We start from the raw sequence: 22,504 nt of genomic DNA on the forward strand, positions 1-22,504 counted from the left end.
GGAGGGGGTTAAAAAAAATCCGGTCTCAATTTCTTCTTCTTTCCCCAGAAAAACCAAGGCTTGCCCCTTTGGCTGATGCTCCGTTATATTCCTCATTATAATTGTTGTTGTTGTTTTTTATCAAAGCCACAACCTACTCATGTCCAGATTGTGGAGATGCTCTCCTTTGCGTCTGCTGTTTCATGCTATCATCTGGGCCCCATGCCAAGCCCTCTTTCCACAGTGTCCCCAATCCTCCATCACTGCACATCCAAACTCTTGTTATCTTCAGTGGGCTGCCAGCTCAGACACAATATGCATTGTATCATCATTGCAGTGCCCCTATAAACCACCTTCTGACTCAGTGGCTAGAAAAAAGTCAACCATGACATTTTTATTTTAGGAGATACCTATTTTATACCTCTATCATCTCTGGACATTAAACTACGGAAATCCTAATTCAACATAGAATCATAGAATCATAGAATATCTGGGTTGGAAGGGACCTCAGGAGGTCATCTAGTCCAACCTCCTGCACAAAGCAGGACCAATTCCCAACTAAATCATCCCAGCCAGGGCTTTGTCAAGCATACTATGCACATACCAATTTATGACAGCATAGCTTTATTGCTGTGGCTATTGTGTTTTTCCATCTCTCCAGCCCAACTCCACTATTATGCTGCTGCTACATTGAGTCTTGTAGGTAAAAAGATGTAATCTCTGGTCTTGGACCTGGTGTTATATATATTGTAAGGAGCCTGGCACAATTTTGGATGCTTTTTTAAAAAGCATATACGATATAAAATAACAGCAGCATTTTATGAATTGTTAATAGACTCACCAAAAGTTTCTGCCTAATGGCTCATTAGTAATCCAAATGGCTGAATTAAGATTTATACAATGAACTCTGAAGGGGCCTGTTACTGTCATTTTTGGTAAATAACATTATTTTAAAATTGAATAAATAAATGTTGTTTGCATAATTAAACCCTAAGCGCTCCAAAAGGAACAACTAGACTCATTGGCTAAATAATATGCATGTTTAAAAGTGTCTAATTACATTTTTAATGTATCTGTGCTTTTCCAAGACTGACTCTTGTGGAGCTGTGATGTTTATCGTGTCAATTCTCATAGACATGTGAACAGTTGTTTTCTAGTCCCAAAACAAAAAAAATTAAGACACTGTACACTTAAATAATAGAATGGATTTTACCTAAGTCATAGATTCTGAGGCCAAAAGGGACCACTGTGATCATCTAGTCTGATCTCCTGTATAACACGGGTCATAGAACTTCCCCAATATAATTCCTTTTGAACTAGAGCATATCCTTACCACAAAAAAAAAAAAAAGCCCACCTTGATTTTAAAAAATTGCCAGGGCAGGAGACTTCACCCTTAGTAAATTGTTCCAATGCCTTATTTCTAGCTTCAACTTTCAGCCATTGGATCATGTTATCCCTTTCTCTGCTAGATTCAAGAACCCATTATCAAATATTTGTTCCCCATGAAGGTACTTATAGACTGTCATCAAGTCACCCCTGAGCCTTCTCTTTGTTAAGCTAAATAGATTGAGCTCCTTGAGTCTATCACTCTAAGGCAGCGGTTCTCATATTGTGGGTTAGGACCCCAAAGTGGGTCACGACCCCATTTTAATGGGGTTGCCAGGGCCGACTTAGACTTGCAGGGGCTCAGGGCTAAAGCCTGAGCCCCACCACCCAAGGTTGAAGCCAAAGGGATTCAGCCCTGGACGGCGGGGCTCAGGTTACAGGCCCCCTGGCTGGGGCTGAAGCCTTTGAGCTTCGGCTTTGACCTCTTCCCCACCCGAGGCGGTGGAGTCCAGGCTTTGGCTTTGTCCCGCCCCCCAGGTGAGTGGGACTCAGGCGGGCTCAGGCTTCGGTCCCCCCTCCTGGGGTTGGGAAGTAAATTTTTGTTGTCAGAAGGGGGTCACAGTGTAATGAAGTTTGAGAAGTCCTGATCTAAGGCTACGTCTACATTACAAAGCTGTACCGATGCAGCTGCACTACTGTAAGATCTCTCGTGTAGCTTCTCTATGCCAACGGGAGAAAGCTTTCCCATCGACATAATTAAACCACTCCCAATGAGCGGCAGTAGCTATGTCAGCAGGAGAAGCTGTCCCACCAACATACCACTGTGCACACTACCACTTATGCTAGTGCAACTTATGTCACTCGGGGGTATTTTTTCATACCCTTGAGTGACATAAGTTTTGCCAACATAAGTGTGTAGACGTGGCCTAAGGCAGTTTTTCTAATCCTTTAGTCATCCCACAAAATAAGGGAAATGAAGACTATACAGTTACTTTTTACCCCCAATTTGGGTATAGTTAAGGTCAGCTGTTTCACATGGGTCACAGAAGTCATGAATTTTGTGACTTATTAAATAGTCTCGTATAAACCATGCCAATCTGGAAAGGGCTCCAGTGTGCTAATTGATGTATAAATACAATCCCTGGCCCTCAGTTCAGCAAAGCACCAAAGCTCACACTTACTTTAGCAGATCTTTCGTATGTGGCTAAAGGGACGCACTTAAATGATTTGCTAAATAGAGATGAAGTGTTGGATCCAGGTCCCTGCCCTGAAGAGTTTACAGTCTAGTGCCCTGATCCTGTGTTGTGATCCATGTGAATGAACTGCTGTGCTCTGCTATAATCAGTTGCAGGATTTAGGGCCTAAGAATCCAGTGACAAGTGAAGGGGGAGGAGGAGATAAGGCTATAATCAATATAGACTATATGTAAGGAAAGGGTGAAAAATAAAAAAAGGAGAGGCAGTATTTCCTAATGGCTAAAACACTGGCCTGGGCCTCAGGAGACCTCGGTTCTATTCCTGGTTCTGCCACTAGTTTGCTGGGTGACCTTGGGCAAGTCACTTCATCTTTCCGAGCCTCAGTTTCCCCAACTGTAAAATGGGAACAATGATATTGATCTACTGATGAAAAGTGTCATATAAGAGCATGGTTTTGTTATATTAATATAAACTTAGAAAGTAAGTGCCCGCTATTCCCATCTAGCTGCCTGCTGTTATTCAGGACCCCCAGGTCCTGACCTTCTGATGGGTGGAGAGGAAGATGGTGCTTCTCAATGCTGGACCCCTCCTGGGGACTGAAAACCTGCTCCTGCCACTTTAGCCTCTGCTCCTGCCATGGGGTGAAGATCATGACACTTCAACTCTAGTAGTCTGTGTGTCCTTAGGGGGCTCCCAGGAGGGATTTGGTGTCAGATGCTGACCTGGGATTCTTGTTCCCAGAAACAGCAAGGGCAGAAGATGCTGATTTATGTAGCATGGCACGGGCGTGAGCCATATCTTGTCCTTTTCTGCCCATTGAAGAGGAGCATTAATTGAGCTTTGAAAGTAGCTCAGGTCAGATACCCATTATGCAGGTGCTGATTTGTTTCAGTCTCCACTATAGGTTGTCAAAGAATGAGGGAGGAGAGAATTAGGAGAAAAATGTTGGGCATGGGGGAAAGGTTGCACAGCAGGCAGACATGTCAGATAGTGGCTGGGTAGAGTTGAGGGGAAATCTAGAACTTTGGACAAGGAGCCAAGGGCAATTAATCATCTCTACCTCCTTTGTTTCAGATTGAAAATTATGGACCTCCCCTTCATGCCCCCTCCCCCAGTGAATCACAGAGTCATAGAAATGTAGGACTGGAAGGGACCTCGACAAGTCATCTAGTCCAGTCCCCTGCACTGAGACAGGACTAAGTATTAGGCCATCCCTGACAGGTATTTGTCTAACCTGTTCTTATTCGTGCTAAATAGATTAAAAGAATTACTTCACGTGTCTTGCTTACAAAAATCCTGCTGATACATCCTAGAATATTTGCTTTTTTTTGCAACAGTATTTACATTTTTGCCACATTTAGTTTGTGAGCAACTATAGCCCCCAGGTCTTTTTCTGCAGTACTCCTTCCTGGGCAATCATTTCCCGTTTTGTATTTGAGCAATCAATTATGCCTTCCTAAGTGTAGCATTTGTCTTTATTGAGTTCCATCCTATTTATTTCAGACCATTTCTCCAGTGAAGACAATATGAGGCCCAAATGAAGCCAGGTCTGGGCCCTCACTAGACAACCAACACCACAGCAATAGGCCATTGCCCTTCCAAGCCAATACCAGCCTTTCACTGTGCCCCCATCATAGTGAAAAATTAACATATCCTTTAAGAGTCTAGTCTAAAGTGAAATTAATGTTCCAAGTCTTTGACCCAAACCCAATCACTCACACAGACAGAAAAAACAGTGTTTTATGTTAAGGAAATGTTTCTTCTCTTAGGAATTTAAAACAGCATTACCTCAACATTTCCAATTCTGGAAAGCTTACCAAGTAAGCTAGAAAAGAATAAATGGATGCTTATCACAAAACAATATTTTAGCCTCATTTAAAATCACAACACTCTATTACTTCTGCTCCTGTGATGAAAAATACAAAAGACACTGGCGGTATGTAGGGAAATCCTTGAAAGAGGGGTGTAAATCACTCATGTTGTGACAAGCAAGGATTTACAAGTGTAATGTAGCAACATAAATTTAGCAGGTGAGAGATTAAAACATAATGTGGAAGATAAAATCCAGTCCACATTAAACTTAAAGCTAAAGCTAAACTTGTTGCTAATGAGATTCAGGAGCAAGGAGTTACCACCCAGGGTAGGGATGAGCTCAATGACTTTTTATGTCTGATAAGGCTTTGTAAGTGTATTTCAAATGAATTGTTCTAAATGGCATAATCTCATTACTCATTTATCCTCGTTTCCTTTTTGATAGCTACCCAACTGATTAGAAGCTTGTCATGTAAAAGCTAGGAATAAAAGAAACTCATTACCGAATGAATAAGCATCCCAGGAGGAGCCTTAATGACGTACATTTCATGCCTGCAGCATCCCACCTTGCTCTATGAATGTCTGCTCTCACCAGCTAAGGAGAGTCAGGCCTACTCAGTGCTTTCCTCCAAGGAAAACCAATGTGCTGTAGAAAAATGGTGTTGGTATTTCACATAGGTGAATCGTTCAGTACTAAACTAATGCTTCCTTGTGATTCAAGGTAAAGAGTCATGTGTTACCATAGGTGCTTTTTTTTGGATCCCAAACGAAAGGCTTTACTGTCAATAAAAAGCAACAGAGAGTCCTGTGGCACCTTTAAGACTAACAGATGTATTGGAGCATAAGCTTTCGTGGGTGGATACCCACTTCGTCAGACGCATGCTTATACTCCAATACATCTGTTAGTCTTAAAGGTGTCACAGGACTCTGTTGCTTTTTACAGATCCAGACTAACACGGCTATCCCTCTGATAATTATCACTAAAGATTCCATCACACTTTTCTCAGAAGTTCTCTGTGTTGGTGTCCTAGCCAGATTCTAACTGAGGAAATTTAATTCTAAAGTGCCCCTGCAATTTCATTACGTGGTAAGATTCTTCTTCACATCTTGTACAAAAAACTTTTATCAGTGATGCTTTGTGCTTTTAGGCAGCTGCTGTGTTCCACACCAGAGCCAGGTAAAGTGGTTGTTGTGTTTACAATGCACATTGGGATCCTTTGTCCAAATGTTAAATACAAGTTATTACCTGTTAGACACAGATTTTTGGCCAGTCTGCTCTCAGGTCCACTAGTATAAATACAAATTTTATCTAAGTCGCAACTCGGAAAGTACATTCAGATCCGGATTTCAAACCCCACGGTGTTCAGATCAGGGGCCTTGGTTTGGCCCATTTTAGAAACAGGCCAGCTAAGAAATTCCTATCCTGTTCCAATCCCATTCCCTCATTTTGGTACAGCATTTCCAGATTTTGGTTCAAACCAATCTCTAGTTTTTAATACAGAGTATTGGAAGTTATGCTCATAATACCTCTTCTGACTGGTGAAATCCTAAAGTCCTAACTCAGTTTTTAACCAGTACTTCTCTTTATGATTTCAATGGTAATTTTGTCTGTATAAAGAAAGGACTGAGTAAGATCTTCAACACTGGGGGCCAGATCCTTAGTTGGTGTACATGATCATACTTCTATTGACTTTCAGTGGATGAATGATAAATTACACCAGCTGAGCTCCTGGATCCATTGTGTGAAGAAATTGAATTGACTTCTGTCAGCTCCTGGGTAGGCTGCCCCCCCTGAGGACGTTTGCCAGTCCCCATGACTGCAGTCCTTTTAAGGGACAGAGCCATGCCTCCTCTTCTCTTTGGGGTGGGATTCTGCAATCCAACCACTCTGTGACTCCATTTCTGGGTTACACTGGTCTGGCTGCCAACCATATTCCTTAGCTGGTCCAATGGGCTTGCCACCTGTAAATTTCCTCTCAGGAGTCTGTGGACAGTAATAGTATGCAGTGACACAGAGGCAGCTTCCTCAGAACAAAGTATGATTTATTTTGCCAAAAGGTACACGTCACTAAGAAAAATGCATTTAAAATAACAAAGTTATGTGCATACTGTCTTATCTATCCTTTACATTCTCCTCTAGCCTCTAGATAGGCATGATTTAGCCTTGGGTTTCCCTGTTCTCTTGGGGACCAAGTTGCAGCCTTCTTGCTGAAGTGCAGACCCCTAACTCACTCAGATCTCCTCCTTCTCTGTAGGGCACATCCTTTAACAGATCAGTATCTTTTGATCTCCAGATTCTCAGCCTTGGCAAGAAGGCCCTGTTCCCAAAGTTGGAACTGAAGAGTCTCACTTCATGGCTATTGTGTTTGAGGAGACATTCCTTATCTAGGTGTTGTTTTACCTTTATTGCCTGTTTTCGTTGACATCCTCTTTTGATCTAACTCTGTGCATTCAGGCCAGGTAATATCACAGATACACTATGGGGCTTATGATATTCGTAAAAAATGCAAGTATTTCCCAGTTCTCCACAACTTCTTTCAAAAGGTACCACTGAGGGCTACATTATCTGAGTGTTACAGTTTCACACATCAAACTAATGCTTTAGTGGGAGATTCTAAAGTAAATCCTTCTCCATTGCTTTGAAAATGTACCCCACAATAAGTGCTTGGGGTACTAAATCCAAAGGATGTGTCATCAAAACAAATTTTCCTACAGCAACAAAAATCTGTAATAGGTGCTAGTGATTCAAGTAATCATAAAGCAACACACAATCTTGAAAATTACAAGTATCTTTCGGTGCATCATTTATATATTTTCTTTTGCCTCTGAGTCATAAGGCAAATCCTAGACTGCTCAGACATATAGCATACACTCAGTCAACAAAAGGATTATGGGTTAAATCCTGACTCCACTGAAGTCCATGAGAGCTTTGCCATTGACTTCAATGGAGTCAAGATTTCACCCCATGTGTCTTTAAAACAGAGTTGTTTCTTCACACTATACACAAAATTAGGAACAGGCACCCAGAGAGAAAACAAATGAAACCGAATAAAAGGAACCACTACTTTGATCTTGTATCTTGTCCTTTTTGGCTTACCCAACACCTCTATTTTCAGCAAGATTCATTATTGAAGTCGTTGGAGCTCCAGATGGGCACAGGAGCCCACTCACATGGATCATATTGCAAGATGGGACCTCAGCCCCAAAGGGAATAGTAGAAGTTACTGGCATGCCACTCTCTGTAGGAAGACAAATTTCAAAGTGGGAAAAATTTGTTCATACAAAATGTTTGGTTTGTTCATAATGAAGCTGATGAGCATGTAATGTTTGTAATAGGCTAAATGTTTCTGGCTTTATTTTTTGTTAGGATGTTAAACTTGAAATTGTGGTGGTTCATCCCAGAGGGAAGAAGGTGCTTTATAGATATGACTTTGTTGATTTAAATAGGATTCTGCACTTTCATCTCTTAAACCACAACACAATTTAATTTAGATACCTTTGAAGCCTACATTGTATTTTCACTGAAGAATCAATGTTCTGTCTCTTTGATCCTCTCTTGCATTGCTCTACAGTTCTCCATATGGGATCTGCCATTCCTATCCTTTTTTAATTAGTGTTTTTATCTGTTTCATTTCTGAATCTGCCTGCTTATATTTTTCATGATGACTATCCTGATGCTATTACTGTTCATGCACTGGGCCTTTAACTGCTATGCTTTTGAATACTGGGTATGCAAATATGAGTCACTCCATCTGCCCACCATTTTACTACATAATCTCCTAAACCTATATAAAGTTATAGAAAGCTACATTATAAGATTCCCTTTGAATGTTGTGTTTTCAAAGTCAAGCAAGGAAATGCCAGAATTAAAACTGCATTGTATGGTTAGGTGTATCAGGTTCAACTAAATGTCCCATTCAGTGCTCGGGGGTGGGAGGGGAGGGGACAATATTCCACTTTAAGAGAGAAATCCAGCACCTACCAAGGCAGCCATGGAAGTTAGAACCAGTAGTTTTTGTTCCGCACAGGAAGGAGCTGAATTTCAGGGTCCTGTACAAGAGTTTCAGCACTGAGTGCAGCATTTCAAAGGCTCGCTAGGGTACCGGTATGCTCAGGGGAGGGGCCAAAGCTCCAGTCCTTCCCCAAAGATGCAGTCATGTTGAGGGCACAGGGCTACCTCATTCATAGAGCAGTGGGCTTAATGGAAATATTCTTCTTTCTTTTGACTTATATATCTCTTCACTGCCTGGTCCAGCTAATCATGCTGTGGATTTGTTCCTAATACAACACATCAGCACTGTTGCTGATGTAGGGCACCAGCATCAGAGCACTGAAGTGTCTCCTGGGCTCTATTTTCAGATTTCTTTTAATTAGTGTCAGTTTGTCCTGTATTATTGAGGCCATTTCAAACCCAGTATCATGCAGTGCAATCCTAGATTAGCTGTAAATGCTCCATTTACTCCTGTTCACATTCTGCAGCTGCATTTGATAATTTAGTAAATCAAAACAAAAAACAATGTTCTAATGACTCATTCTGACAAAATAAGTCATTCATTTATAATTGTCCTCTACAGAGCAAGATTTCAGTAACACAGTATATTGAAATCATTTGTAATTACCTTAGTAATCAATAGCAATTGTTGAGTGACTAATATATGATTACAAAATAGGTTCTCCTATACAGGTGTTTACAAATGAGTTTGTATTCCAGATTACTATGTTAATATACCTGTTATTGTGGTATGTGGGTGCAAGTGATTTGTAACAAGTTATTGCATTTCTTGATTATTTAAAATTACTTATACCTGTCACTGGTGTCTTTTTAATTCCTTGTTTATCCCATGCTAAGTAACAAAGTGACATCAGTGGGAATTATCTATGCAGATACAAGGGTAGAATTTGGTTCTTAGTCTTTGTGTGGGTGCAATAGGGCACACCTACCCTGTAGTGCCTGCTGCTGGCCAACTGTGGCTCTGCATCATCCTGACTCAATTTCCCTTCAGAAATTCCCAGGCATATGTCCAATGTAAAATAAATACAACAAAGCCAAACTCAAACTAAAGTCTCTTCTGCCCCTTGCATCTGAGTCTGCGACTGGGCACAGGTCCTCCTCCCTGAGTGTGTCTGGCTCCATGCTTTTACACTAAATCCCATTTCCAGCCTTCCTGGGCTCTGCTCAGTCTCTCCCCTCAGCTCACTTTAGCCACATCCATCCCTCCTTGGGACTGTGTGTCTTGATTCTCAGCCACACCTCCAACAGCTTTCCCTATTGTTTCCTCCAGGAACCCTTTCAGCAACTCTCCCAAAAGCTTCCTCGACTGTGGTCACTCCCTTTAAAGGGCCCAGATGTCTTCCCTTAAGCCCAATTGTTCAGTAAACAGTTAGTCTCAAGCGCACTGGAGCCTGCTCCCTCTTAAAGGTGCCAGTCACCTGTGAATGAAAATAAGCGGAAAAAATATTTCTTTAACACCAGTTTAAATCCCAGATAATTCCACTGACTTTAGTAGAGTTATAATTAAAATCTGGTCCATTAGTATAGGTTGGCATGAGCAGGTGTCTTTTGATTGGACTTTGAGAGCAGGGCACCAAAGCGCTCTCCCCTCTCTGGGGTTTGATTTATTGACAAAAAAAAATCAACCATGAAAAACTGAAATCTTCCTAGGCTAGCCTGCTTCTAGGGTTCCCCCCTCAGGGCTGCTCAGCTCACACCCTAGGCTCTCTCTAAATAATCCCTTCAATTTCCTTTAAATCCAAGCCAACTGCCTTAGTGAGTCAGTAAAACCCAGTTAATACTTTTTCTAGACATATCAATGCTTTCTAACAGGCAAACATTGTTAGCATGTACACTTACTTTGTCAGAATCTGAGGATATGAAATATTTTTGTTCAATATTTGGAGCACTGTTAGCGATGTTATGGCGTAATGGCCCAGTTTCTCCAAAGATAGGAACTATCATCATTATAATCAAATTACCCTGTTTTAGGTTTAGATTGTGATCTTTCTCAGGAAAAAAAGAAAAGATGGCAGCCTTCCTCAAATTACTGTGGAAACACAATGATTTCTTTAAAAAAAAATTACTAGAAGTTCACCTAGGACTAGTTTATATCTTACACTGCTTTAAAGAATAGCTAGACTTTCATTTTACTTCATTGCACAAATCTATTCCTAATAAAGCTGATGCTGATATTCTTATTCCCCTTTATTAATTCAAGTCAACTTGATTATTGTAAAACATTGTGCCAATTTTCCTGCCCCTCTTTTTGTGCATTCAGAGTACAGTGGCTAGATTTCTAACAGGGATTAAAAGTACTAATTTGTAGATTTTGCTCTGCATGAAATCCTGTACCCCTCTCCTGTCACACACCAGGGAGTAAGTGATGCGACCCAGTGGTTGGAGCAGAATCGGAGGGCAGAACCAGATGGTTTGTCAGGAGACAAGCCAATGGTCAGAGCCAGGAGTTCTGAGGAAGGTAAGGACAGGAGCAGGCATGCGTTAGCAAGGGCTGGATAAAAAGCCCTTATGGGGGTTGGACTAGATGACCTCTTGAGGTCCCTTCCAACCCTGATATTCTATGAAAAGCAGGTCTAGCACAGCTGCAGGCATAAATGCCATTGAGCAGCCACTATGCTGCTGGAGCTACAAGTCTTAAATGGTGATCTGTTGGGCATCCTGTACAATCAGGGAGCACAGTCACTTAGTGAGGGTTTATTGTACCTAGCCAAGCTCATTGGGTTGCTAGGCAATCACACCAGGAGCCAGCTTAGTTCCTGACATCTGTCCTGTATTAATCATTGCCAGGGCCTGCTCTAACTTTTTTGCCACCCCAAGCAAAAAAAAAGAGTGACGCCCTCCATAACACACACCCTCAGCACCGCAACGCCACCCCGCCCCCGCGGAGCGCCGTGATGCCGAACCCCCCCCCCCCCCCCTGCCGCGCCGCGCCCCCCCACGCCCCCCGCCCCCCGCGAAGCGCTGCGCAGCTGAACACCCACCCCCCGCGGAGCACCGCCGAACCCGCCAGACCCCGCGGAGCACCACCAAACACACCCCTCCATGGAGCGGTGTCGAATGTAGCGCCGCCGAACCCTCCCGCTGAGCGCCGTCGAACATCCCCCCCACAGAGCACCGTGCCGCACTACTGAACACCCCGCCAAGCGCCACGCTGCCGAACCCCTCGCCGCCACACACACCTCCCGCCGAGCGCCGCACCGCCAAACACCCCCACCGCCAAGCCGTGCTGCCAAACACCTCCCACCCCCCCCGGGGGCCCCCCCCGCCACCCCAAGATTGGCCGCCCCTTACCAGGTGCCGCCCCAAGCATGTGCTTGGTCGGCTGGTGCCTGGAGCTGGCCCTGATCATTGCTATTCAATACCACACAATAAAGAAGCCTTGAGGACACCCCAAAACATGTGGGATCCAAGTGAATTATCGTGAGCATAGATCATGCTTTTCATTTATTCTTTGCAAAAGTCTCATTTCTAGAAAATAACTTCTGTTAATGATCTGTAGCCCCATTTCATGCCTGCACTCCAGTTCTTAAATCCCAGAGCATCTTTACAGAGAAAGTTACATGCCTTAATGAAAGAAAGTTTCTGAAGTGTTTAACCAGTGTGCTAACCTCCCACAGTCTGAGGGACAGGACTAATATAATTAAACTGAATATTCACTGTCTCCCCTACTCCTCTCAAACACTCCCCTGTGATCTTACTGAACCTTCTTTATCCAGCTCAGTATGGAATCCTTTTGAGATAAGTTGGTTAAGTCAGAATGAACAGAATCAGATTTGCCACCTGTGTCACCATCCAAGGCTCCCACATGGTTTCAATTGAAAGGTAACATTTTAAAAAATGAGTTCCTCCTTCAAATATATCACCTTGTTCTGACTCTCCTCATCTTTCAATTGACACAGTCTTATAGTTAAGTTAACATATACATTTAAGAATAACAATCTCAAGAGAAGATTTCTTTCTCTGCATGAAATCCTGACCTCACTGAAGTCAATGGAAGCATTGCTATTGACCTCAGTGGGATTTGGATAGATATTTTTGGTCCTACAAAATCCAGGAACTATACTGCATATCCATCTACTGTCACCTTAACTATTTACATATATACAGACATCAAACATGCCTGTAACAGCTGGGTTTTGCTCACATCACTTGAGAGCTCAAAAACCGCCCTAGCCCTGTGTGCTTTGTGCAAGGGCCAATGAAAATTATAGTCCCTGCTCACAATCACAATTGCATGAAAAATGAGGAGGCGGAGCTATGGCTTGACTCCTCCCCTGAACTCTTCTGCTCAACTTACACAATGGGCCAGGCTGTTCAGTGAGAGATAAATCAAGTGCAGTCCTTCCCAAGGCAGTACACTGCCCCCCCGACCCCCCAACATAAGCCCGTGCTTAAATGGCACAATTTGGCTCAGAAAGAAGGAATTATCTAGGTCTGGCTATGCCTGCAGCAATACAAAATTAAACAGTGAGAGGTCGGCAAGGCATGTGTGATCTTCAGATTGGAGTAGTTTGGGGTTTGATCCTGCCTACACTGAGGTCAATGAGAGCTTAGCCATTCAGGGCTGTAACTAGGGTGGGGCGAGAGGGGCAGCCGACCAGGGCACACAGCAGGCGGCGGGGCGCAAAAAGGGGGCAGCGCAGGATCGGGCCCAGCAGCATCAGCCCTCTCCACAAGATTGGGCCCATCAGGGTTAGCCGGAGTCCGTGGGCGTAGCTGGGGGGGCATTGTTCCCCCCTCCTCCAACAGAGGCCCAAACTGAGAACAGAGGGGGTGTTCCAGAGCTGCTTCTCCTGCTGCGTGCTCACTGCCTTTGCAGCTGGACACCACCTCCTGGGTCCTAGTGCCAATCCACTTCTACATAGGCTGAGTGCCCTATATGGCCACCATCCTGTTTTCTGTACAATGATGAGTTCCCCTCGGGGGAGGAGGCAGTGAGGAAGAGAAGGGAATAGGGAAATGGGGCAGGGGACAGTGGGGAAAGGAAACGGGATAAGGTGGGGAAAGGGAGGGAGGAGATGAGGCAGGGGGCAGTGAGGAAGTGATGGGGAAGAGAAGGGGCTAGGGGAATGGGAAGAAATGGGAGCCCCGCATGCAGCGTCCCTCAGCAGCAGCAGCAGCTGGGCCTCCCCCATTAAACTGTCCCATCCCTCCCTCCCCCCAGCATCGGCAGCCCACCTTCAGTGGGTACCCCAGCCGCAGGTACTCCTTCTACTACCCTCCAAATACCCCCTTCAGCACCCCCCAAATATCCCTCCCAGTACACAGAAACCCATCCAGCACCCCCCGAATGCCCCCTGCAACTCCTCCTCCCCCTCCCCCTGGCAGTGTCCTCTATTTGGGAACTTGAAATATAGTAACCTTAAGGGTTGCTCTGTTCTCACAGCCTTGGTTTCCGGAGCAAGTGGGAGTGAGTCCACCCTGCCAGCAGCCGCCTGTCCCCAGCACACCGGCTCACGTGGCGGAGCTCAGAGCTCGGGCTGTGTGACCGTGAGCCTGGCAGCCATGGGGCAGAGGCAGGGCAACCAAAGGGAGCAAGGAGCAGTTCTACTCTGCACACAGGGAGTGTTGGGAGAGGGACCTGGCTGCAATGGCAGGTTCCTGGGTGATGAGCGGGGTGTGACTAGGCTGCTAAGAGGCAAGTGCCCAAGGGGAATGAGTACTGGGGAGCATCTCATGGCAGCCAGGCTGCATGGGCAGGGGCAGCTCCAGGGGGTGTCACTGGCCGATGTCAAGCTCCTTCGGGGAAGAGGCAAGTGCATGTCAGGGTGCAGCTCGGAGCTGTGCTACCTGCCCTGCCTGGGGAGCATCCACCCGTGCAGATGCAGCCTGGCTCGGGGAGCAGGGCAGGGGTGGGTAGAGAGAGCTTCCCTTATAGCGGCTGTGCTGTGGCAAGTCTTGGGTGTGCTTTGGTGCTCTCACTTTGGATAACTACCCAGCTAACTGGGTGTCGCCTCTAACAAATATGATTGCTCCTCCCAGGCACTAAAATGCTTAGTTACGGCTCTGTAGCCATTGACTTAAACCAATGTAAGATCAGGCCCTTATTTGGTACATAGTTTAGAGTCTAATTTCTCCTCTCACATTGGTGAAAATCAGGAGTAACTGCACTGAAGTCACTGAGTTATACCAATGATAACCAAGAGTCAGAGTTTAAGGCCAGAAGGACCACTAGATCATTTAATCTGGGCTTCTGTATCTCACAGGCCACCAACATCACTCAGCACCTGCACACTAACCCAACAACCAAAATTAGACCAACATATTACAACCCCCAGGAGACTATGTGCCACAGGCACCAAATAAAAAGGACTGAGGTACACTTGTGCCCCCACAGCGACAGGGAAATGATTGAGAAGAGAATCAGGACCTTATTTTCTAGTCCAAATCGGAAACTGAGAACAAAAACAAACAAAAAAACGACAACACATTTTAATAAACCAAACAACTGTCAACCAGGGCTAATTTTCCACTTTCATCAATAGCACGCAAGCTTATTTAATATCACTGAGCCTCTACTTGAGAAAAACAACAAATTATGAGGAAGGCTTGACCTATATTTAAGGCAATTGTTAGTTTTCATTTCCTACATTTAAACTTTTTTTCTGCTTATGCTTTCCAGCTCTGCTAAGGAGAAATTAGGACCATTAACAAACAAAGCAGAGAATGAAATTAATGGCGACTCAAACAATGGCTGACATACTGAACTCCTTTTCTAACTGTCTTCCATTAGAAAAGATATGTGGGGGAGGGGAAGACTGAACAATTTGGAGGTAAGAAAGAACTTGTAAAATATCCTCTGGTAAAGAGCAGATGAGGGAATGCATGGAAAAGACGAATGTATACAAATCAACTCTTTAGTTATGCAGTGTACAATAAGAGACATGGCTATATTGCAAAGGTGTATGGTTCAAGGCGTGGCATTTAGAAAATATGATGTTTGGTGCCCTATAAACACCATAGATAGATTAGCTTAGATTGGCATCCTATTTATAAAATGTTGAAATATTACTTAAATACTGGAGTATTAGAAATAGCATTTGTCATTAAGCATACAATGTTATTCATAATAAATTAATAGAACAGCCAGTTCAGGAGTCTTAAATCTTTAGGTACATAAACAGTGTGTTAGACAGACTTCCCACCACATGCTTTTGGCCTAGAATTTACCTTACTTATTGTCCACTAGAGTTAATAATCTTTCTGATTATCCTTTGTGACTTTAAAAAGCAACAGAGGGTCCTGTGGCACCTTTGAGACTAACAGAAGTACTGGGAGCATAAGCTTTCGTGGGTAAGAACCTCACTTCTTCAGATGCAAGTAATGGAAATCTCCAGAGGCAGGTATATATCAGTGTGGAGATAAAGAGGTTACCTGCCTCTGGAGATTTCCATTACTTGCATCTGAAGAAGTGAGGTTCTTATCCACGAAAGCTTATGCTCCCAGTACTTCTGTTAGTCTCAAAGGTGCCACAGGACCCTCTGTTGCTTTTTACAGATTCAGACTAACACGGCTACCCCTCTGATACTTTGTGACTTTAGTCTTCCTGCACAACAGAATGTGCTGCAGGGAATGATATTCCTAGTGAGGGAGATACTTATTTTCCCTACTGAAAAGTAAATTAGCTGGCATGAGTTTTAAGGGAACCTGACTTGGTATAACAGGGGTAAATCTAGTCTCAGATATGTGGTAGGGACTGAGTGAACACTAGCTACATGTTTCTGAAATACAGATCACCTCCTGCCCCAAGTCTACCCTTAGGTAATGTGGTGGCGACATCAAGCTATCTGCTCCTCCTGCGCCGCTCTCATCCCCTCCCTCTTCCAAGTGAAACCCCACCGACTTCAATGTTGCCACCTTCTACAATCTATCCAACTCCTCTCCAATCCTTCTCTGAATTTCACACTTGGATCTGCAGTAGAATGTCTTGAAAGTGGGGCTCACACTGCTGTGTCACAAATTAATAGTAAATGAAAAGTCTAAAGATTATGTCACCATAAGCATATATTTATAAGAAATTACTATATGGTGTCATTCAGTACTTCCAGTCATCAGTGAAAGAGATTCATCAAGATCTTCCAGATTAATACAAAATGGGGGGAAATGATGGTGTTTACTACGAAAATATGGAAGCTGACTTAAAATAGTCAGTTGAATATGAAATAAAATGTACAAAGCCCATGTGGTGTGTTTTTTTTTAAAAACAAAACCCTCAATCTGTGACTATCTTGGATCCTCTGTATATTCTTAAGGAATCTACTGATACTTGTCATCCTTGGAAGTTGTTCTAAAAGCCCTGACACCAAAATAATTTTGTCAGAGCTACCAGTCTGAATACTTGCCAGATTGACCTATTATCGGTGGGTCAAGTAAATCCACAAGGCCCGCTTGAATAGTAAGTTATCAGACTTTCTACACTGACATCAACTGAGTGGACAAGCACATATATACATTTACTCAGGAGATGAGATGTTACAGGAAGGGTAATCTTTCAACAGATGGGAAAGATGCCTCTTGTGGGGCATTAGAACCAGTCTTCTGAAAAGGAATTTTCATGAGTTTTTAAAAGAACTTTGTGAAAACCATCCAGGTAGGAAAGCCTTAGCTAGTCAGCATGATTGGCAGCCAGCTATAGACAGGGATATTGAAGAAACATTTCATAACTGTAAGCTTTGCCCTTTTGAATGAACACAAAGGTTTGACCTGCACTAACAAGTTGTCATCATACCCATAGTAGCATAATGTGTTGTTTCTTTCTTTCTTGAAAATTTTCTGACAGGTAAAATATCTTCAGTTAATGCCTCAAAATGGCACTGTGTGCATTGTTCCTCACTTTCTTTTTTTTTAAAATTCAGAGCCAGATCCTTTGTGCTGCTCTGGTAGGGACAGAAATATTGTTTAAACGGGGCGAATCCTTACGTGAGGTAAAGCTGGTATAGCAAATTCTATTTTACCTGTTTTTGGCACCCCTCACCTCCACTATAGGGGATATTATGGGGCATGAAGGATGGTGGCTGGAGTTCCTCATGAAGCATATAGCTCTGGCTATCTTGCTCGAGCAGAACAGCCCTTTGGGGCTTGTTGCTGCCACTGCAACTTATAGCAGTCCCAAAGCTGCTCTAAATTGGACCGAGGAACAAACTGACAGCTGTCTGTCCCCCAGGTTTGGGAAAGGGGATGGGACAGAAAGGTGTCTTAATGTCACCTCCCCTGATCTCACGACGTAGAGCTTGACTGAATCCTAGAATCGGGGTTTGAGGATTGTTATCAATCTAACTTTGATAATGCATTTGGTGCAAACATAAGGATAGAAAGGATATAAAGACATATTGCATGTCTGCCTCTCTGGCCTTTCAATTTCAATGGACACCAAACACAAGACATGTCAAAAAAGCAGAAATACTGCAGTGGCTTATATATGTCTTTCCACTGCTCCTTCTTCATCTGCCCCACAATTATTTTGGAACACTAATTTAATCAGAAAAAATATGGCAATGGGTCCCAGACAACATCTGAAGAAATCCAAGTACGGCTTGCAAGTTTGTGAACTTCAACCTGTTTTATCTGTCCCTATACAATCCATATTCTATTGGTTATGCTGAACATTTTTTAGAACTGCCATGAAAACTATCAAGGGAGATAAACTATCTTTAAATCAGAAAATAGCTTCTTCCCTGCTATCTTATCTAGCAACACCACATTGTTCTACAGAATGCATGCCTGTGCAACTACTGTTGGGAAGTAGTTGGCTGTGAGACCCAACTTGAGTAAGAGTATATATATCTTTAAAAAAATAAATAAAAAGCAGTCTACCAGCTCTTTCAAAGGCTAATTTTACTGTTTGCCTAAATTGATTATCATTATTTTAAATACCAATCAATACCCTTGCAAGTGTCTTTAGAACTCATGGGCTTTCACTGGCTGCAATTTTTCCTTGTCTATCTGAATCCTAACCTGAGTTCCTTCTGGCTTTAGCTAGCTCCACTCTCCCTCTGAAACTCTGTTCTATCTTGTATCTTACCCTAGGTTCTTTTTTTTTTTTTTTTGCTGGTCTTCTCTCTCAAGTGAAAGACTTCTTTATGCTGGCCAAACTCAGCTTTTCCAATCCCCCTAGGTTCCTGTGATCTGCCTCTCTCCAGTGTTGGCCAGACAAGTGCCTGGTTCTCCTTCTCTTTCCTCCTCTGGCTGGAAAGTCTGGTCCCATTTGCCTTGCCACTCCTGATTCAGAATAGCTGGTGGAAGGAATGACTCAACTGTCCACCAAAATATCATCTGATGAGACCTGATGCTGCAGCACCTTGCCCTTGCTGATGGAAAGGGCATTTCTGATATTACTATTCTGCATGGCCTCAAATGCAGTCACATAGAATCATAGAACTGGAAGAGACCTTGAGAGGTCATCTAGTCCAGTCCCCTGCACTCACAGCAGGACTAAGTATTATCTAGACCATTCCTGACAGTTGTTTGTCCAACCTGTTCTTAAAAATCCCCAATAATGGAGATTCTACCACCTCCCTAGGCAATTTATTCCAGTGCTTAACCACCCTGACAGTTTCCTAATGTCCAACTTAAACCACCCTTGCTGCAATTTAAGCCCATTGCTTCTTGTCCTATCCTCAGAGGTTAAGAAGAACAATTTTTCTCCCTCCTCCTTGTAACAACCTTTTATGTACTTGAAAACTGTTATCATGTCCCCTCTCAGTCTTCTCTTCTCCAGACTAAACAAACCCATTTTTTTCAGTCTTCCCTCACAGGTCATGTTTTCTAGACCTTTAATCATTTTTGTTGCTCTTCTCTGGACTTTCTCCAATTTGTCCACATCTTTCCTAAAATGTGGCGCCCAGAACTGGACACAATACTCCAGTTGAGGCCTAATCAGCGTGGACTAGAGTGGAAGAATTACTTCTTGTGTCTCGCTTACAATACTCCTGCTAATACATCCCAGAATGATGTTTGCTTTTTTTGCAACAGCATTACACTGTTGACTCATATTTAGCTTGTGAGCCACTATGATCCCCAGATCCCTTTTCGCAGTACTCCTTCCTAGGCAGTTATTTCCCATTTTGTAAGTGTGCAACTGACTGTTCCTTCCTAAGTGGAGTACTTTGCATTTGTCCTTATTGAATTTCATCCTATTTACTTCAGACCATCTCTCCAGTTTGTCCAGGTCATTTTGAATTGTAATCCTATCTTCCAAAGCACTTGCAACTCCTCCCAACTTGGTATCATCCACAAACTTTATAAGTGTACTCTCTATGTCATTATCTAAACCATTGATGAAGATATTGAACAGAACCAGACCCAGAACCGATCCCTGCGGGACCCACTCATTACGCCCTTCCAGCATGACTGTGAACCACTGATAACTACTCTCTGGGAACAATTTTCCAACTACTTATGCAGCCTCATTATAGAAGCTTCATCTAGATTGTATTTCCCTAGTTTGTTTATGAGAAGGTCATGCGAGACAATATCAAAAGCCGTACTAAAGTCAAGATATACCACATCTACCACTTCCCCCCATCCACAAGGCTTGTTACCCTGTCAAAGAAAGCTATCAGGTTGGTTTGACACAATTTGTTCTTGACAAATCCATGCTGTTATTTATGACCTTAGTATCTTCTAGGTGTTTGCAAATTAATTGCTTAATTATTTGCTCCATTTCTTTCCATGTACAGAAGTTAAGCTGACTGGTCTGTTTATAGATGAGCAATATATTTGTCTTCTGGAATGTCTCCCGTCTTCCATGACTTTTCAAAGATAATTGCTAATGGCTCAGATATCTCCTCAGACAGCTCCTTGAGTATTCTAGGATGCATTTCATCAGGCCCTGGTGATTTGAAGACATCTAACTTGTCTAAGTAATTTTGACTTGTTCTTTCCCTATTTTAAACTCTGATCTTACCTCATTTTCACTGGCATTCACTATTTTAGATGTCCGATCGCCACCAACCTTCTTGGTGAAAATTGAAACAAATAAGTCATTAAGCACCTCTACCATTTCCACATTTTCTGTTATTGTCTTTCCCCCCCCGGCATTGAGTAACAGGACTACCCTGTCCTTGGTCTTCCTCTTGCTTCTAATGTACTTGTAGAATGTTTTCTTGTTTCCTTTTATGTCCCTAGCTAGTTTGATCTCGTTTTGTGCCTTGGCTTTTCTAATTTTGTCCCTACGTACTTGTATTATTTGTTTATATTCATCCTTTGTAGTTTGACCAAGTTTCCACTTTTTGTAGGACTCTTTTTTAAATGTTAGATTATTGATGATATTTTGGTTAAGGCAGGGTGGTCTCTTGCCATACTTCCTATCTTTTCTACGCAGTGGGATAGCTTGCTCTTGTGCTCCTAATAATGTCTCTCTGAAAAATTGCCAACTGTCTTCAATTGTTTTTCCCTTTAGACTTGCTTCCCATGGGATTTTACCTACCAACTCCCTGAGTTTGCAAAAATCTGCCTCCTTGAAATCCATTGTCTTTATTGTGCTGTTCTCCCTCCTACCATTCCTTAGAATCATGAACTCTACCATTTCATGATCACTTTCACCCAAGTTGCCTTCCACTTTCAAATTCTCAACCAGTTCTTCCCTATTTGTCAAAATCAAATCTAGAACAGTCTCCCCTCTAGTAGCTTTGTCCAGCTTCTGAAATAAAAATTGTCCCCAATACATTCCAAGAACTTGTTGGATCTGTGCCCTGCTGTGTTATTTTCCCAACAGATGTCTGGGTAGTTGAAGTCCCCCATCACCACCAAGTCCTGTGCTTTGGATGATTTCGTTAGTTGTTTAAAAAAAATCTCATCCACCTCTTCTTCCTGGTTTGGTAGACCCCTACCATGACATCACCCTTGTTTTTTACCCCTTTTATCCTTACCCAGAGACTTTCAATAAGTCTGTCTCTTATTTCTATCTCAACCTCAGTCCAAGTGTATAAATTTGTAATATATAAGGCAACACCTCCTCCCTTTTTCCCCTGCCTGTCCTTCCTGAGCAAGCTGTGCCCTTCTATTCCAATATTCCAGTCATGCATACTGTCCCACCAAGTCTCCGTGATGCCAACTAGGTCATAGTTGTGTTTATTTACTAGCATTTCGAGTTCTTCCTGCTTATTCCCCATACTTCTCGCATTAGTATACAGACATCTAAGATACTGATTTGATTTCCAACCCCTCCCCCAGTTCTGTCTTATCTCTCCCTTATTTCTGCTATAACAGCCCATGCTGCCACCCTTCTCCCAGGTCGCCATGTTTTTGACTTACCTGTGGGCTTTGGACACCTGTTCCCATTGAACCTAGTTTAAAGCCCTCCTCACTAGGTTAGCCAATCTGTAGCCAAATATGCTTGTCCTCTCCCTCGATAGGTGGACCCGATCTCTGTTTAGCAGTCCTTCTTCCTGGAACGGCATCCCATGGTCAAGGAAGCCGAAGTTCTCCTGGCGACACCATCCTTGCAGCCAGGCATTCATGTCCGGGATGCATCTGTCTCTGCCGAGGCCCCTACCCTTGACTGGAAGGACTGAAGAAAAGCTTACAAGAAAAATATGCATCAAACACATTGTGTTCAAAATAATTTCTGTTTATCCTCATTATGGATATGCTGCACATTTACATAACAAGAAAGGAGAATGTTTTATTAGTTGGAATACAGCTCATACATATGGGGGAGGAATAACGAGCTTGTGGCTAAAATACCACTGTACATTAGAATATTTGGGTCCTATTCCCAGCTCTGCCAGAGACTTCTGGTGTGAGCTTGAGCAATTTGCTTAGACCAGAGTTTTCAACAGAAGCCAATAATTCTGAGTGCTCAACTGGAGATACTTTGGGCCTCCCCATTTCAGAAGAGCTAAAATTCCAGTTTAGTAAATGGAAGTTTTGGCTGCTCAGCACCTCTGACAATCAGGCCCATTGTCTCTAAGGATAGTCATCCAAATTTAAAGGCCATCTTTGAAAATGTAGCTGTTACAATTCTGTGCCTCTGTTTTCTTCATCTGAGAAAAATGGATAGTAACTCTAACCTAGCTCACAGAAATTATATGAAAACCAATGAAAGTTTTTACTGTGCTTTCGTAGTCTGAGATAGAAGGTTCTGAAGAAACACAAAGTGTGAACATTTACTCAAGACACTCAACTTTTCAAAAGTTTGCTCAACACTTTACCTTCAGCGTAGTTGCCACTTAAAG

This window comes from Trachemys scripta, chromosome 6, assembly GCF_013100865.1.
Source record: "Trachemys scripta elegans isolate TJP31775 chromosome 6, CAS_Tse_1.0, whole genome shotgun sequence".
Taxonomy (NCBI): domain Eukaryota; kingdom Metazoa; phylum Chordata; order Testudines; family Emydidae; genus Trachemys; species Trachemys scripta.